This window comes from Micromys minutus (assembly GCF_963924665.1).
Source record: "Micromys minutus genome assembly, chromosome: 5".
In the NCBI taxonomy this organism is placed as follows: domain Eukaryota; kingdom Metazoa; phylum Chordata; class Mammalia; order Rodentia; family Muridae; genus Micromys; species Micromys minutus.
In genome coordinates, this window is record NC_137974.1 from 33,890,139 (window position 1) to 33,908,425 (window position 18,287).

At 37.8% G+C, this 18,287-nt stretch overlaps 1 pseudogene across 1 annotated transcript in view; it reads right to left on the minus strand.

Moving 5' to 3' along the window:
* Window positions 1-3,046: 3,046 nt before the first annotated feature.
* The window catches only part of LOC308421104 (torsin-1A-interacting protein 2-like), a 32,113-nt pseudogene continuing 16,872 nt past the window's right edge, over window positions 3,047-18,287 (minus strand). Inside the window, exon 2 of the transcript in view lies at window positions 3,047-3,442. The product of the transcript in view is annotated as a torsin-1A-interacting protein 2-like (transcript). The remainder of the gene's footprint in view (window positions 3,443-18,287) is intronic.

Consider the following 18,287-nt stretch of genomic DNA (forward strand, 5'->3'; position numbering starts at 1 on the left):
GGCCTCATAAAATAAATTAGATAATGCTCCTTTGATTTCTATTTGGTGGCATAATTTAAGGAGTACTGACTCTAACTCTTTGAAAGTTTGGAAGAGTCATTTACTAAAACTTCCTAGTCTTGGCAATTTGTTCATGAGACTTTTATTCACACCATTATTACATAGGGATTATTTTTTTGTTCAAACTACATTTTTTTCTTGATTTAATTTTGAATAGTAGTATATATCAAAAAAAGTTCCATTTCTTTCATGGTTTTTTATTTTATGAAGCACAAATTTTAAAAATATTTCATTTTATTTCTTGGATTTCCTTGGTGTCTGTTATGTTTTTTCTTTTCATTCTAATGTTAATTTAGAAATTCTATCTGCTTTTTATTTAATGTTGTTGAAACTTCCTCAATCTTATACTATTTTTGTCAAAGAACATTTTTTTAAAAAATAATTTGTAGTGTTCATTGTTGTTTTTTGGCTTAGAGATTTAAGCCTTAAGTTTAATTATTTCCTGATCCCTACTGTTTTGGGGTATGAATTATTCTTTTTATTCCAGAGTTTTCATATGTACTCTCAAGTCAATAGTTGGAGATCAATCTTTTTAGGTAGGTACATTTTGTTATTAACTTGCCTCTTAGAGTTGCCTTCATTGTGGTTCACAAAATTGTGTATGATGTGTGTTTATTTTCTTTAAATTTTAGAATATTCTTAAAATATGTTTAAATTTTGACCCATTTTTTCTTTCCTTCCTTCCTTCCTTCCTTCCTTTCCTTCTTTCTTTCTTCTTTCATTCCTCCCTCCCTTCCTTCCTCCCTTCTCTACTTTCTTCCTTTTGATATTGGCTTGCTATTTTCCATGAGTTTTTAATCTTTGTGTTGTTTCTGGCATTGTTCATGTCTAGTTTAATTTTTTTAGTAGGTTGCTGGGCATTATTTCAATTTATTTTTATTTATTGAGAGAATTTCTCTCTGTCTGAATATTTAGTCAGTTTTGGAAGAAGTTGCAAGAGGAACTTAGATGAGGCTATATTTCTTGTGTGTTCGAGTGAAATGTTCTAGCTACTTATTGGGCCTGTTTGGTTTATAATATCAGCTTCTTCATTTCTTGGTTTAGTTTTTGCTCAGATGGCTTATCTTTTGGTGACAATGGGGTATTAAAGTTCTCCCACTGTTAATATGTGAGTTTCAATATGCAATTTAGGCTACTAAAGTGTTTCTTTTACAAACGTGTGTGCCAGTGTGTTAGGACCCTGTATGTTAAGAATTCCAATGTCCTCTTGAAATTTTTCTTTGGTGAGTTTTTTGTTAATTTTTCTTTTTCCTTTTGTTTTGTTCTTACTTTTTCTGACTAGTTTTCATTTGAAGCCTATTTGCCTGATGTTACTATGTCTATATTACCTTTTGTCTTAGGTCAATTTGTACAGAATATCTTTTTACATCCTTTTAACCTGAGATGATGGCTATCCTTGATGCTAAGTTATCTTTCTTAGATATAGCAGAAGGATGAATCCTGTTTATTCATCCATAGTCTGAGTTTTTATTTTTAATTTTAATTTGTGATCTGAGACCATTGCTATTGAAATATAACAATGGACACTTTTTCTTTTTTTTGATGCTTCTTACCTTTCTCTGGGTTTGTTTGTATGTGTGCTACCTCTCTGTTGATATTCTAATCTGGAATATTTATTTCTTTTGATTTTTTGAGTGTAGATAAAATTTTTAGGTTGGAGTTTTTCTTCTAGAATTTTTTTATGGCTCGGTTTGCAGATACATATTGTTTAAATTTGGTTTTGTCATTGAATTTATGTTTTTGTTTCTTATTGTAATTATTTTTCTGGGTGATATTTTTGGAATCTGTGATCTCTTTTTTGTTTTTTTCCTTTCTTTCTTTTTTTTTCTTTCTTTCTTGCTTTCTTTTTTCTTTTTTTTTTTTTTTTTTTTTTTGGTCTTTTCAAAAAGTTTTTATTTCCAAATTAAGATTTGTTAGAAAGCAAGCCAGGTTTCTCCTGTCTCTGGTTGTGATGGAAGTATCTGGCACAATAAACCATAGTGAACTCATTTAAAAGCTATCATGGGAACAGAGACCATAAAGACCCTAGAGAGGAACGAGAGGAACCCGGGTCCTTGATATTTCTGTTTCTTCACAGGCACTGGATCACCTAGAATCTTAAACTAAAATTAAAAAAAAAAAAAAAAAAAAAAAAAAAAAAAAAAAAAAAAAAAAAAACTGTTCAGTGGCTTCTAGGAGCTTTTTCTAAGTTGTTTAACTTCAAATCCCTTTCCATGAACAGAATCCTAGAATATGGCTACAGTTCAGCAACACATTTTTATGTCTAAGACAGAGTATCTAGGTTATATAGAGTCAAGCTTTATCATCTGTTATAAATTCCATTTCCATGGGAAGCCATTGAGTTCAGTTACCACAAGACAAGACAGTCTTTGATTATAGAGAGACAAGTAATTCTAAACTGGCAGCATTAACACATTTTTTTTGTAATCTATGTAGGTATTGATAAATAGCATGTGACAGGACTAGTCATCAATACTGTGATATTTACCCTAAGGATAAAACAGCCACAGAATTATATATGAAGAAAATTTACATGTACATACACACATCTCTCATTGGTCATCAACATATAAGAGGAGAAAATTGTAAGGTATTAAAATTTATTAGAATAATCTAGAATCCAGGTACAAGAATATGTGTTTATAACAGGTACCAGTAGAAAAAGAGGTAATGGGGCATACAGTGGTTATTGTTAAATACTCTGGTTGCAATTTCAACTAAATTTATGCTAAAATATGCATAGACCACAAAAGCAAACTCAATAATTTAAGCAGTTGACAGAATGGTAACAGCAGTCTGAGTCAGCCTTAGAAAGGGAGAGACTTGGTCTTAAGTTGGTGGAAGAGCACTTGCCTAGCATGCACCAGGCACGTAGATCAATTCTTCAGCACCTTAAAAAAATGAAGGAAAGAGAAGCAAGTTAATTCTTCTCCCCTAGGCTATGAACACGAAGCCCCTGAGAGTCTCCATGAGTCCATTACAGAAGTCATTTGTTTTGGCCAAGTTTCTTGTTCAAGGTTTTGTCTGTTCTGCTCTAGATTACCTGTAACACAGGATTAAAACCAGCTACCCTGGAGTCATGTGTCTTTATTCTAACAAAAAGTGTACCCAGAAAAACAGATGACAAGCTTTCTCAAAGGCCCACCGGGTGAAACTCTGAGGTGCCCACTCAAGTGGGAAAGACCAAGGCAGAACAAAGGTATTAGCAGGATTGTCAGGGTAACATTCAGGGCCACCATCAGCCCTGTTAATACGGTCTAAGAACACATGTAACATTCATTTTCAACAAGTTCAGTTCAGTACAAGCAGTACCCTAGTTCTAAACTAGGGAATCACGGCTGCCCCCAATCAGGGCAGTGTGAATTATGGGAGAGCACCTGGGCTTACAAAGACAACTCAAAATAATGTAACAACAAAAAGCAACAACGACTGAGAGAGGAAAAGCAGTAAGCAACAATCAGTCCAGTTTCAGTTTCCTTTCGCAACAGCACTGGAGTGTTGCTGAACCTGGCTTGCACCTTGGTGCCCTTTTCCAAGATCTTGTAGTTTATTCTTCACTCAATTGCAACTCAGTCTCTGTTCTCAGGGACCAGTCCAGGCTAGAACACTAGCAGCACAGATCACAGAATAGTTCCTTCGAAGGAAAGCTAGGCCTCCAATTTAAGCCGGTCGCTTTTACTTGTCGAGTATCATATAGGGGCAGAATCCCAGAGGCTCCGCTCTGTTGGTAAATTATTCTTGGAGAAATAGATGCGCTGATGGATACAGTGAGGCTGCTGCTGGTGTAATCAGTCTCGCCAACGGCACTTTACAGTGATGTAGTATGGTCAGGAAGACCTGGTGGAGTAGATGCAGTGAAGTCAGTCTTGAACGTACCTTTATTTAGACCCAGTCACAGAGAAGTTGCTGGTGTTGAGTTTGCCGGACGGTCTGGGGATGCGTCAAACACAATTTCCAACCAGGTTTTAAAACACGAGACAGTCAAGATCAGCAGCACCCCTCGGCTGCTCCTCCTGCTCCACAGGCCTGGTCTGCAATCACCAAACACCATGGCAGAAGGTTGCCTGCATCGCCCATGTGATGTGGGCTCGGTAGGGGGGAGACCATGGAATCGAATCTGCGATTTCTTAAAGTTCGTAGATTTAGTCGTGTTCCGCCCCCCCCGCCCCCGGCTTTTAGACTGTCCCTTGAGGAATTAGGTGTTATTCAAATTGGTCTACTTTCATATTTTACTTGGTCCTTTTTCTTGAAGCTGTTAATATTCTTGGTTAAATACATTTAGTGTTGTCATGATTATGTGTTGAGGAGACAGTCTTTCCTGGTCTAATCCACTCGATGTTCTCTATGCTTCTTGAGTCTTTATGGGCAGTTCCTCAAGTTAGACAATTTTTCTTCTAATATTCTGTTGGAAATGTTTTTTTTGCGCCATTGATCTTTGTATTTTTTCTTTCCTCTATTCCTAATAGTCTTAGATTTGGTCTTTCCATAGTTGTTCAGATTTTCTGTATGTTCTGTGTCAACATATTTATTTGTTTGTTAATCAATTAATTAGTCAATTAATTATTTAATTAATTAATTAATTAATTAATTAATTTTTAGGTTTATTATTTACATTGACCATGGTATCTGCTAGCAACCTACACTAGCTTGCTTCTGGAACCTGAGAGCACCTGCGTGGTGTCAGTGAAAGTGAACACATTGACCACCTGTTGCCTTTCTAGTAAGTGGGACTGACAACTTTAGCTTTATTTATATAAGCACAATCCTATTCAACATGAACAAAGATATCACTGGTGATTTCTTTCTTATTTATTAATTGTTGGAAATAGTAACATTGGTATGATGAAAGCCCCCTTACTATAAAAGAACTCCCAATAGTTTCCCTTCCAGATAATGCCCTTCCTCTTCAATCACTTCCCAAACTTATTTTGGACTAGAAAGCAAAATTTAGGAAAGTCTAAAATAAATGTCTACCCTGGCACATCCTGTGACATAAACACATGCCCAGATGGCAAGAAATGAAGCTAAAAAGATACACAAAGTGAGATACAGATTAAATATCTGTGTGAGAAGTTCAGTCATCAAATATCACCCCTCTGTCATAATATTTTTTAAATTGAAGACAGAGAAGTGTTCATTTAACCCAGCTACTTTCTTGATATGTACCCAACAATTCCTCATACCATCTTTCTGAGACCCATATTTTTAACAATTTTATATTAAAAAACAAAGATAAATGTACAAATTTTAAGCAGTTTTGCATAAAAGTATACAAATACATTTTTGTCAATGCTTGTTGTTTTTTTTCAGGGTTTGATAATGTGCATTAAGAATTTACTAGTTACAATGAGCATAAAGTGCATGTAAAACAGGACTTAACCTGGAATTAGTCAAAGTTTTCTTGGTGTGTAAGGATTAAGCATAACTGATTTTTGTTTTATTTATTTATTTTTTCTTTTCCTGAACATCATATAATCTGAGAGTTGTTCTGGAGTGTTCAGAGCTTTCTGGGGTCAGGATCCAATTATCAGTGACTGCATATTATATTTGTCCTTTTGTGCCTGGGTTATCTAGCTCAGGATGATATTCTCTAGATGCATCCATTTTCTTAAGGATTTCGTTAAGTGATTGTTTCTGATAGCTGAGAAGTACTTCATTGTGTAAATGTACCACAATTTTGGTATTCATTCATCTACTGAAGGACATCTAGGTTCTTTCCAGTTCTGGTTATTATAAATAGAGCTGCTATGAACATTGTGGGGCATGTGTCCTTGTTGTATGTTAGGAATTCTCTGAGATATATGCCCAGATGTGGAATAACTGGGTATTCTGGTAGTATTATGTTCCATTTTCTGAGGAATTGCCAGACTGTTTTCCAAAGTGGTTGTACCAGGTTACAACCCCACCAACAGTGGAGAAGTGTTCCTCTTTCTCCACATCCTTGCCAGCATCTGCTGTCATCTGAATTTTTGATTTTGGCCAATCTGACTGGTGTGAGGTGGAATCTCAGGGTTGTTTTGATTTGCATTTCCCTGATGGTTAGTGATGTTGAGCACTTCCTTAGATGCTCCTCAGCCATTCGATATTACTCCAATGAGAATCTTTTGTTTAGTTTTGTACCCCATTTTTATTAGGGTTGTTTGGTTCTCTGGCATCTGGCTTTTTGAGTTCTTTGTATACCTTAGATATTAGGCCTCTATCAGATGTGGGGTTGGTAAAGATCTTTTCCCACTCTGTTGGTAGCCATTTTGTTTTCTTGACAGTGTCTTTAGCCTTACAGAAATTTGCAATCTCATTAAGTCCCATTTGTCAATCTTTGACCTTAGGGCAGAAGCCATTGCTGTTCTGTTCAGAAAGTTTTCTTCTGTGCCCATGTATTCTAAGGATTTCCCTCATTTCTCATTTAATAGATACAGTGTGCCTGGTTTAATTTGGAGATCTTTGACAAACTTGCACTTGAGCTTCGTTCAAGGATAGAAGAAAGTGTCTATTTTCATTCTTCTGCATGCTGAGTGCCAGTTGTTGAATAGGCTGTACTTTTTCCATTGAATGTTTACAGCTTCTTTGTCAAAAATCAGGGGTTAATATATGTGAGGGCTCATTTCTGTTTCTTCTATTCTATTCCATCAATCTATGTGCCTATCTCTGTACCATTACCATGAAGTTTTTAACACAATTGCCTTGTAATATAGCTTGAGGTCAGGGATAGAGAATCCCACAGATATTTTCTGGTTGTTGAGGATGGATTTTGGTATTCTAGGTTTTTGTTATTCCAGATGAAATTGCACATTGCTCTTTCCAATTCATTGAAGAACCGGGTTGGTATTTTGATGGGAATTGCAATTGAATGTGTAGATTGCTTTTGGTATGATGGCAGTTTTTACAATGTTGATCCTACCAATCCATGAACATGGGAGATCTTTCCATTTTCTAAGATATTCCTCCATTTCCTTCTTTAGAGGTTTGAAGTTCTTATCATACAGGTCCTTCACCTGATTAGTTAGAGTCAACCATGGTACTTCATATTGATCCTGACAATTGTGGAGGGTATCTTTTTCATAATTTCTTTCTCCACATAATTGTTCTTTAAATAGAGGAAGGCTACTGATTTGTTTGAGTTAATTTTATACACTTTGCTGAACTTGTTTATCAGCTGTAGGAGTTCTCTGGTGGTATATTGGGGGTCACTTAAATATACTTCCATGTCATCTGCAAATAGTGATGTTTTTACTTCTTCCTTTCCAATTTGTTTCCCTTTAATTTCCTTTTTCTGTCTAACTACTCCAGCCAGCACTTCCAGTTCTATGTTGAGTAGGTTGGGGGAGAGTGGCCAGCCTTGTCTATTCCCTGACTTAGTGGGATTGCTTCAAATTTCCTACAGTTAAGTTTGATATCGGCTGTTGGTTTGCTGTATATTTCTTTTATTATGAGTAGTTATGGGACTTGGATTCCTGTTCTTTCCAGGACTTTTAACATAAAGGGGTGTTGAATTTTGTCAAATGCTTTCTCAGCATCTAGTGAGATGACCATGTGATTTTGTTCTTTGAGTTTGCTTATATGGTGGATTACATTGATGGATTTCAATATATTAAACCATTCCTGTATCCCAAGGATGAAGCCTTCTTGATCATGGTGAATGATCGTTTTCATGTGTCCTTGGATTTGGATTGCAAGAATTTTTAAAAATATTTTTGCATCAATGTTGATAAGTGAGATTGTTCTGAAATTCTCTATTTTTGTAGTGTCTTCCTATGGTTTAGGAACCAGGGTAATTGTAGCCTCAAAATATGAGTTAGGTAGTTTTCCATCTGATTATATTTTGTGGAATAATTTGGAGAGCATTGGTATTAGGTAGTCAATAAATATCTGATAAAATTCTGCACTGAACCCATCTGGACCTGGGCTTATTTTTGGTTGGGAGGCTTTTGATGAATGCTTCTATTTCTTTTGGTGTTATGGGATTACTTAGATGGTTTACCTGGTCCTGGTTTAACTTTAGTTTCTGGTGTCTGTCTAGGAATTCATCCATTTCTTTGAGATTTTCCAGCTTTGTTGAGTAAAGGCTTTTGCAGTAGGATCTGATGATTTCTTGATTTTCTTCAGTTTCAGTTATTATGTCTCTACTTTCATTTCTGAATTTGTTAATTTGGGTACTCTCTCTTTGTCCTCTAGCTAGTCTGGCTAAATGTTTATCAATCTTAATTTTCACAAAGAACCAGCTCTTGGTTTTGTTGATTCTTTGTATGGTTCTGTTTGTTTCTATTTGGTCTATTTCTGCCCTAAGTTTATTACTTCTTACCTTCTACTCCTCTTGGGTGTCTCTGCTTCTGTTTGTTCTAGAGCTTTCAACTGTGGTGTCAAGTTTGTAGTGTCTGCTCTCTCCAGTTTCTTTTTGTAAGCACTCAGAGTTATGTGTTTTCCTCTCAGTACTGCTTTCATTGCATCCCATAGGTTTGGCTATATTGTGTTTTTCTTTTCATTAAATTCTAGAAAATCTTAATTTCTTTCTTTATTTCTTCTTTGACCCTGCTATTATTTAATAGAGCATTGTTTAGTTTCCATGGGCATATGGGCTTTTTTTTTTTTTTTTTTTTTTTTTTTGTCTTTGTTACTATTAAAGTCCAGCCTTAGACCATGATGATCAGAAAAACTGCATGGGAGTATTTCCATCTTCTTATATCTATTGAGGCTCGTTTTGTGACCAGTTATATGGTTAATTTTCGAGAAGGTGCCTTCAGGTGCTGAGAAGAAGGTATATTCTTTTGTTTTAGGATGGTATTTTCTATAGATATCTAATAATTCCAATTGGTACATAACCTCTGCTAGTTTTACTGAGTACTTGTTCAGTTTCTGTTTCCATGACCTGTCCATTGGTGAGAGTGGGGTATTGAGGTCTGCCAATATTATTGTGTGGGGTACAATGTATTTTTTTGACCTTTAGTAGGGTTTCTTTTATGAATATGGGTGCTTTTGTATTTGGAGCATATATGTTAAGGATTGATAATTCCTCCTGACATATTTTCCCTGTAATGAGTAAAAAGTGTCATTCCTTATCTTTTTTATATTTTTGGTTAAAAATCTACTTTATTTGATATTAAAATGGCCACTCTAGCTTGCTTCTGTGGCCATTTGCATGGAAGTGTTTTTTTTTCCCCCAACCTTTTACTCTGAGATATTGTCTGTCTTTGTCTATGTGATGAGTTTCCTGTATGCAGCAAATTGCTGGGTTTTGTTTATGTATCCAGTCCAATAGCCTATGTCTTTATATTGAGGAATTGAGTCAATTTATGTTGACAAATTTAAGGAACAGTGGTTGCTCTTTGCTGCTATTTTTGCTTTTGGTGGTAGAATTGTGCCTGTCTATCTTTCTTCTTTTGATTTTCTTGCATAGGAGTTTTCTTGTTTTTACTATGATTTAGTTCCCCTCATTTATTGGGTTTTCCACCTATAATTCGTTGTAGTAGTGGTTTTGGGTCAGATATTGCATATATTTAGTTTTTTCTTGGAAAATCTTATTCTTTCCATCTATGGTGATTGAGAGTTTTGCTGAGTATTACAACTTGGGCTGAAACTTGTGATCTCTTAATGTCTGCATGTTGTCTGTCCAGGCTCTTCTAGCTTTTATAGTCTCTGTTGAGAAATCGGGTGTGATTCTGATTGGTCTGCCTTTACATGTTACATGACCTTTTTTCCTTTCTGCTTTTAGTATTCTTTCTTTACCTTGGCACTTGATGTTTTAACTATTATGTGTCAGGAGGAATTTCTTGTCTGTTCCAACCTATTTTGAGTTCTATAGGCTTCTTTTATTCTCATGGTCATCTCATTCTTAAGGGTAAGGAAGTCTTCTTCCAGGATTTTGTTGAAGATATTTACTGTGCCTCCTAGTTGATATTCCTCGCCTTCTTATGTTCCTATTATCCTTAGGTTTGGTCTTCTCATAGTTTCCTGGATCTCTTGGACATTTTGGGTTAGGAGCTTTTTGGTTTTTGCTCCTTCTCTGATTATTTTGTCTGTGTTCTCAATGTTCTCTTCAGCCCCTGAGATTCTCTCTTCCATCTCATGTAGTCTGTTGGAAATGCTTGCATCTGTGACTCCTGATTTCTTTTTTAGGTTTTCTACCTCTAGAGCTGTCTCTTTTAGTGTTTTCTTTATTGTGTCCATTTCCATTTTAAATTTTTTCTTCCATTCCTTCATCTCTTTGGTTCTGTTTTCTTCTAGTTCTTTTAGCTCTTTGAGTGTTTTTGTTGTTTCCTGTTTACAAGCTTCTAATTCTTTATGCTTTTCCTCCCGTTCTAGTTTAAGGATCTCTATCATCATCTTGAGTTATGATTTCCGGTCTGAGTCTTCTTTTTCTGTAGTGTTTGGCATTCTGCTGTTGGCTATGATGGGAGAGCTGGGTTCTGGTGTTGCCGGGTTGTCTTGTTTCCTTGGGGTATGTTCTCTCACTTTCCTCTTGCCATCTTTTTGTCTGTGTTTATTTTATTTTATTTTTTTTTGTCTTCAAAACAAGGTTTATTTTTTTTTAACATGAAAATACATGGAAAATACATTGGTCTCTTATCTGTTACAAATAAGACTCAAATTATTAATCATAACAAGAAGTGTTTCTTGAGATATTTCCATCTACACAAAAGACTAACAGCTTATTATTTTTTTAAAGATTTTAAACATTTTTTGCTTAAAATTATACATTTTTGTCAGTACTGTTTTTTCAGACATTAAAATAAATTTTACATAAAACCATGTGAATATGTTTTTTAGTCAGTACTTGATTTTTTTCAAGGGCTTGACAGTATGCTTTGAAAACCTACTAGTTGCAATAAGCGTAAAGTACATGCAAAACAAAACGGAACATGGAAATAGTCAAAGTCTTCTTGTTTTGTGAATATATGTATAGTTTTTGTTTTCTTTATTTCTTGGACTTCATACAGTCTGTGAGTTGTTTCTGGGGGAGTGCAAGCCTCTGGGGTTAGCATCCCACTATCAGTGACTGCATATTATGTCTGTTCTTTTGTGACTGGGTTATCTCACTCAGGATGATCTTCTCTAGATGCAGCCATTTTCTTAAGAATTTGGTTAAGTCATTGTTTCTGGTGGCTGAGTAGTATTCCATTGTGTATATGTACCACAATTTTTGTATCCATTCGTCTTCTGAAGGACATCTGGGTTCCTTCCAGCTTCTGGCTATTATAAATAGAGCCGCTATGAACATTGTGGTGCATATATCTTTGTTGTGTATTAAAGTGTCTCTGGGGTATATGCCCAGAAATGGAATAGCTGGGTCTTCAGGTAGTACTATATCCAATTTTCTGAGGTATCGCCAGACAGATTTCCAGAGTGGTTGTATTAGCTTGCAACCCCACCAACAGTGAAGAAGTGTTCCTATTTCTCCGCAGCCTCGCCAGCATCTGCTGTCATCAGAGTTTTGGATCTTGGCCAATCTGACTGGTGTGAGGTGGAATCTTAGGGTTGTTTTGATTTGCATTTCCCTGATGGCTAAGGATGTCGAGCACTTCCTCAGATGTTTTTCGGCCATTCGGTGTTCCTCAACAGAAAATGATTTGTTTAGCTCTGTACCCCATTTTTTAATAGGGTTATTTGATTCTCTGGTGTCTAGCTTTTTGAGTTCCTTGTACACCTTGGATATTAGGCCTCTATCTGATGTGGTGTTGGTAAAGATCTTTTCCCATTCTGTTGGTTGCCGTTTTGTTTTCTTGACGATGTCTTTAGCCTTACAGAAACTTTGCAATCTCATTAAGTCCCATTTGTTAATCTTTGACCTTAGAGCTTGAGCCATTGGTGTTTTGTTCAGGAAATTTTCTCCTGTGCCTATGTGTTCTAAGGTTTTCCCTACTTTCTCATCTAATGGTTCCAGTGTATCTGGTTTAATGTGGAGATCTTTAATCCACTTACACTTGAGCTTTGTACAAGGAGATAAGGACGGGTCTATTTTCATTCTTTTGCATGTTGAGTGCCAGTTGGACCAGCACCATTTGTTGAATAGGCTGTCCTTTTTCCATTGAATGTTTACTGCTCCTTTGTCAAAAATCAGGTGACCATATACATGAGGGCTCATTTCTGGATCTTCTATTCTATTCCATTGATCCACTTGCCTATTTCTGTACCAGTTTCATGCAGTTTTCAGCACAATTGCCTTGTAATATAGCTTGAGGTCAGGGATAGTGATTCCCGCAGATGTTTTTTTGTTGTTGAGGATGGATTTCGCTATTCTAGGTCTTTTGTTATTCCATATGAAATTGCACATTGATCTTTCTAATTCCATGAAGAACTGGGTTGGAATTTTGATGGGGATTGCATTGAATCTGTAGATTGCTTTTGGTAGGATGGCCATTTTTAAGATGTTGATCTTTCCAATCCATGAGCATGGGAGATCTTTCCATTTTCTGAGATCCTCCTCAATTTCTTTCTTTAGAGGTTTGAAGTTCTTGTCATACAGGTCCTTTACTTCCTTAGTTAGAGTCACACCAAGGTATTTTATAGTTTTTGTAACTATTGTGAAGGGTACCTTTTCCCTAATTTCTTTCTCCACATGTTTGTCCTTTGAGTATAGGAAGGCTACTGATTTGTTTGAGTTAATTTTGTATCCGGCCACTTTGCTGAACTTGTTTATCAGCTGTAGGAGTTCTCTGGTGGAATTTTTGGGGTCACTCAAGTATACTATCATGTCATCGGCAAAGAGTGATGTTTTTATCTCTTTCTTTCCGATTTGTATCTCCTTGATCTCCTTTTGCTGTCTAATTGCTCCAGCCAGAACTTCCAGTACTATGTTGAATAGGTAGGGAGAGAGTGGGCAGCCTTGTCGAGTCCCTGATTTTAGTGGGATTGCTTCAAGTTTCTCGCCATTAAGTTTGATGTTGGCTGTTGGTTTGCTGTATATTGCTTTTATTATGTTTAAATATGGGCCTTGGATTCCTGTTCTTTCCAGGACTTTTAACATGAAGGGGTTTTGGATTTTGTCGAATGCTTTCTCAGCATCTATTGAGATGACCATGTGATTTTGGTCTTTAAGTTTGTTTATATGGTGGATTACATTGATGGATTTCCTTATGTTAAACCATCCCTGCATCCCAGGGATGAAGCCTACTTGGTCATGATGAATGATGGTTTTGATGTGTTCTTGGATTCGGTTTGCAAGGATTTTGTTGAGTATTTTTGCATCAATGTTCATAAGTGAGATTGGTCTGAAGTTCTCTTTCCTTGTAGGGTCTTTATGTGGCTTAGGTACGAGGGTTATTGTAGCCTCAAAAACTGAGTTGGGTAATATTCCATCTGATTCTATCTTTTGGAATAGCTTGGCGAATATTGGTTTTATATCCCCAATAAATGTCTGATAAAATTCTGCACTTCACCCGTCTGGACCTGGGCTTTTTTTGGTTGGGAGACTTTTGATGACTTCTTCTATTTCTTTAGGTGTTATAGGGTTATTTAGATGGTTTACTTGGTCCTGGTTCAACTTTGGGACCTTGTATCTGTCTAGGAATTCGTCCATTTCCTCCAGATTTTCCAATTTTGTGGAGTATAAGTTTTTGTAGTAGGATCTGATGATTTATTGAATTTCCTTAGTTTCAGTTGTTATGTCACCACTTTCCTTTCTGATTTTGTTAATTTGGATACTCTCTCTTCGCCCTTTAGTTAGTCTGGCTAGGGGTTTATCAATCTTGTTGATTTTCTCAAAGAACCAACTCTTTGTTTTGTTGATTTTTTCAATGGTTTTTTTTTGTTTCTATTTGGTCTATTTCTGCCCTAATTTTGATTATTTCTTGCCGTCTACTCTTTTTGGGTATATCTGCTTCCTTTTGTTCTAGTGCTTTTAGCTGTGCTGTCAGGTTGCTGATGTGAGCTCTCTCCAGTTTCTTCTTGGAAGCACTTAGGGCAATGAGTTTTCTTCTCAATACTGCTTTCATTGCATCCCATAGGTTTGGGTATGTTGTGTTTTCGTTTTCGTTGAATTCTAGAAAATCCTTAATTTTTTTCTTTATTTCTTCTTTGACCCTGCTATCCTTTAACAGAGTGTTGTTTAGTTTCCATGTGTATGTGGGCATTTTGTTGTCTTTGTTCTTGTTAAAGACCAGCCGTAGACCATGGTGATCTGAGAGGATGCATGGGAGTATTTCAATCTTCTTATATCGATGAAGGCTCGTTCTGTGTCCAATTATGTGGTCAATTTTCGAGAAGGTGCCATGGGGTGGTGAGAAGAAGGTGTATTCTTTTAATTTAGGATAGTATGTTCTGTATATATCTATTAATTCTAGTTGGTTCAAAGTCTCTGCTAGTTTTGCAGTGTCCTTGTTCAGTTTCTGTTTCCCTGATCTGTCCATTGGTGAGAGTGGGGTGTTAAAGTCTCCCACTATTATTGTGTGGGGTGAAATGTATTTTTTGAGCTTTAGTAGAGTTTCTTTTATGAATGTGGGTGATTTTTTATTTGGAGCATATATGTTAAGGATTGAGAGTTCCTCCTTACAGATTTCGCCGGTAATGAGTAAAAAGTGTCCTTCTTTATCTTTTTTGATAACTTTTGGTTGGAAATTTACTTTATTCGATATTAGAATAGCCACTCCAGCTTGCTTCTTGGAGCTGTTTGCTTGGAAGTTTATTTCCCACCCTTTTACTCTGAGATAGTGTCTGTCTCTGTCTCTGAGATGAGTTTCCTGTATGCAGCAAAAGGCTGGATTTTCTTTATGTATCCAGTCTGATAGTCTATGTCACTTTATTGGGGAGTTGAGACCATTTATGTTAATAGATATCAAGGAATAATTGTTTCTGTTTCCTGCCATTTTTGCTTTTTTGGGTTGAGTTGTGTCTGTGTTTTTTTCTTTAGTTTTCTTGTTTAGGAGTTTTCTTGTTTTTACTAGGCTGTATTTTCCCTCCTTGTATTGGGTTTTCCACCTATAATTCGTTGTAGTGCTGGGTTTGTGGTCAGATATTGTGTGAATTTTGATTTGTCTTGAAATATCTTTGTCTCTCCATCGATGGTGATTGATAGTTTTGCTGGGTATAGCAGCTTGGGCTGGCACTTGTGCTGTCTTAAGGAGTGCATGATGTCTGTCCAGGCTCTTCTAGCTTTCATAGTCTCTGTTGAGAAATCGGGTGTGAGTCTGATTGGTCTGCCTTTATATGTTACCTGACCTTTTTCCCTTACTTCTTTTAGTATTCTTTCTTTACTTTGGGCACTTGATGTTTTTACTATTATGTGTCAGGAGGTATTTCTTTTCTGGTCCAACCTATTTGGAGTTATGAAGGCTTCTTTTATGCTCGTGGTCATCTCATTCTTGAGGGTAGGGAAGTTTTCTTCTATGATTTTGTTGAAGATATTTACTGTGCCTCTCAGTTGATACTCTTCTCCCTCTTCTATTCCTATTATCCTTAGGTTCGGTCTTCTCATTGTGTCTTGTATTTCCTGGACATTTTGGGTTAGGAGCTTTTTGTTTTTTGCATCTTCTCTGGCTGTTTTGTCTATGTTTGCAATGTTGTCTTCTGCCCCCGAGATATTCTCCTTGATCTCTTGTAATCTGTTGGAAATGCTTGCTTCTGTGAGTCCTGATTCTTTTTTTTGGTGTTCTGACTCTAGGGTCATCTCTTTTAGCGCTTTCTTTATTGTGTCAATTTCTGTTTTAATTTCCCTCTTCCATTCCTTTATTTCTTTGGTTCTGTTTTCGTCTCGTTCTTTGAGTTCTTTGAGTGTTTTTCTTGTTTCTTCTTTAAAAGCTTCTGAATATTTTTGCTTTTCCTCCCTTTCTTGTTTAAGTAACTCTATCAGCGTCTTGAGGCATGTTTTCAGGTCTGTGTCTTCTTTCTCTGGAGTGTTTGGAATTCCTATGTTTGCTACTATTGGAGAGCTGGGTTCTGGTGTTGCTAGATTGTCTTGGTTTTTTGGGGATATACTCTTTCTCTTTCCTCTTGCCATTTTGTTGTCAGTGATATGTTCTTGCCTTTCCCTTGTATCTGGTCTGTGTCCCTGGTACACTTTCCGTGTGCACTCCTCAGAGATCTCTCTACTCCCCAGCAGCCCAGGTTCCGGGTGGCAGCTGGGACAGGCTCTGCTCTGCGTCCTGAAGTCGCCCCCGGGTGGGAACAGACGTTCCTAAGATCTGTTCCTGGTCACAGATGCTCAGCCTCTCCGAGCCACCTTTCAGGCTGGCCTTTGGGCCAGGCCCTGCTCTGTGTCCTGAAGTCGTCTCCGGGTGGGAACAGAAGTTTCTAAGATCTGTTCCCGGTCACTGGATCGGGGAGGACAGGGCAGGTCAGGGCAGGGGGTGCCCTTTCCGTGTGCACTCTGCAGAGATCCCTCTGCTCCCCCGCAGCCTAGGTCTCCCACTCACCAGTTGCTCAGCCTGTACGAGCCGCCTTTCCGGCTGGTGGTTGGGCCAGGCTCTGCTCTGCGTCCTGAAGTCCTCTCCGGGTGGGAACAGAAGTTCCTAAGATCTGTTCCAGGTCACAGTAGCTCAGCCTGTATGAGCCGCCTTTCCGGCTGGTGGTTGGGCCAGGCTCTGCTCTGCGTCCTGAAGTCCTCTCCGGGTGGGAACAGAAGTTCCTAAGATCTGTTCCAGGTCACAGTAGCTCAGCCTGTATGAGCCGCCTTTCCGGCTGGTGGTTGGGCCAGGCTCTGCTCTGCGTCCTGAAGTCGTCTCCGGGTGGGAACAGAAGTTCCTAAGATCTGTTCCCGGTCACAGTTGCTCAGCCTGTACCTGTCTGTGTTTATTAATGGTCTTTTTGTCAGTGATTCGTTCTTGCCTCTCCCTTTTACGTGGCCTGTGTCCTTGGATTTTGGAATGTTACTGGTGGCAGATGGCCTGGAGGACAATTCTGTACTCATGGGCTGCTGGCTGATAACAGAGAGTCTGATGCAGGGTCCTGGTTCCCTGAACCAAGCATGGGGGGGGCGCAATTTCCAAGCACTTAGCAGAGATCTCTCTGCTCCCCAGCTACTTGGAATGCCTTCTCACCAGGTCTGTGTCCCTGGATCTCTGCTGTTCCTGGTGGCAGGGGGATTCCTGTTCTGCACCCAATAGCCCCCTGCTAGAAACAGACAGCTGGATGCAGTTTTCCTCATTCCCTGACCAAGGGGGGGGTACATTTTCCATGTGTTCATTAGAGATCTCTCTGCTCTCCTGCTTCTCGGAATGCCTTCTCACCAGCCCTGTGTCCCTGTATCTCCCGACCCATTTTTTTTAATCTGTATTGATCAGACACAGCTTCCCAATTTCCTAAGTTTATGCTAATCAGACATAGCTTCCCCATTTAAAGTCTCTGAAGAATGACATACCTCCCTCTGAACAGTTTTGCAAGAAGGATCCATGGCTCTCTGCAAATGTCGCAGGTCTTCTCAATGTGGCTATAAGTGTCTCTCAAGGGACTTGATTACCTATCCCAAATACCTAGGGTTAACATCTGGTCACATCTGGAGGATCAATAGAAGCAGATAGAAGACAGAAGGGTTTTACTCCTCAAAAGTGATGTTCTTTAATTTTTTTATATTGATTGTTATTTTTGATTTCCGGTGTTCAATTGTTTTACTCATATTTTTCTTTTCTTCTACTGCTTGTGTTCTCTCCAACTTCTTTCTTTTCATTTCCTCCTTAAGGACCTCTATGCATAAGGCTAAGGTCATTTTCTTCTGCTTCTGCTATTTTGGAAGTTTCAGGTCCTGCTGTGCTACGTCTGCTAGACTCTAGCAGAGACAAAGTGTCCTGGCTGTTATGCATTGTGTCTGTACACTGGTGCTTACACAACTGGGTTTTAGAAAGGTTGTATTTCTAGGTTCTGATAACTGGTATTTATTGGTTTCAGGGTTTTTTGTTGTTGTTGTTTTGTTGTGTTTTTGTCTGTTTGTTCTTTTATTTTTGTCCCTTCCCTGAATTTGTTGCTTTTACTGATTACAGGAAATGATTGCTGTATTGGCTGGTGGGATAGTCTTCTGGGATCCTTATTTATGTTACCATTTTAGATTCCAGTTAAAATATGTTTTTAGGGTCTCTGGACATGACACTTGAATATGGGTTTGAATGCTGAGGGAATCCACAGGAACAAGGAAAGTAGTGTGTTGTAACAGGATTTTCTTAGTCCCTTGGACATGTGGGCACATGTGGAGAAGAGGTCACAAACAGGACTGCTACAGAGCTGGAGATGAAACTTGGGGATTTAATTTGGAATTGCAGAGGGAGTAGTGAATATCTGCAACTAGCTTACCTGCTTCCCTGGCCAAAATG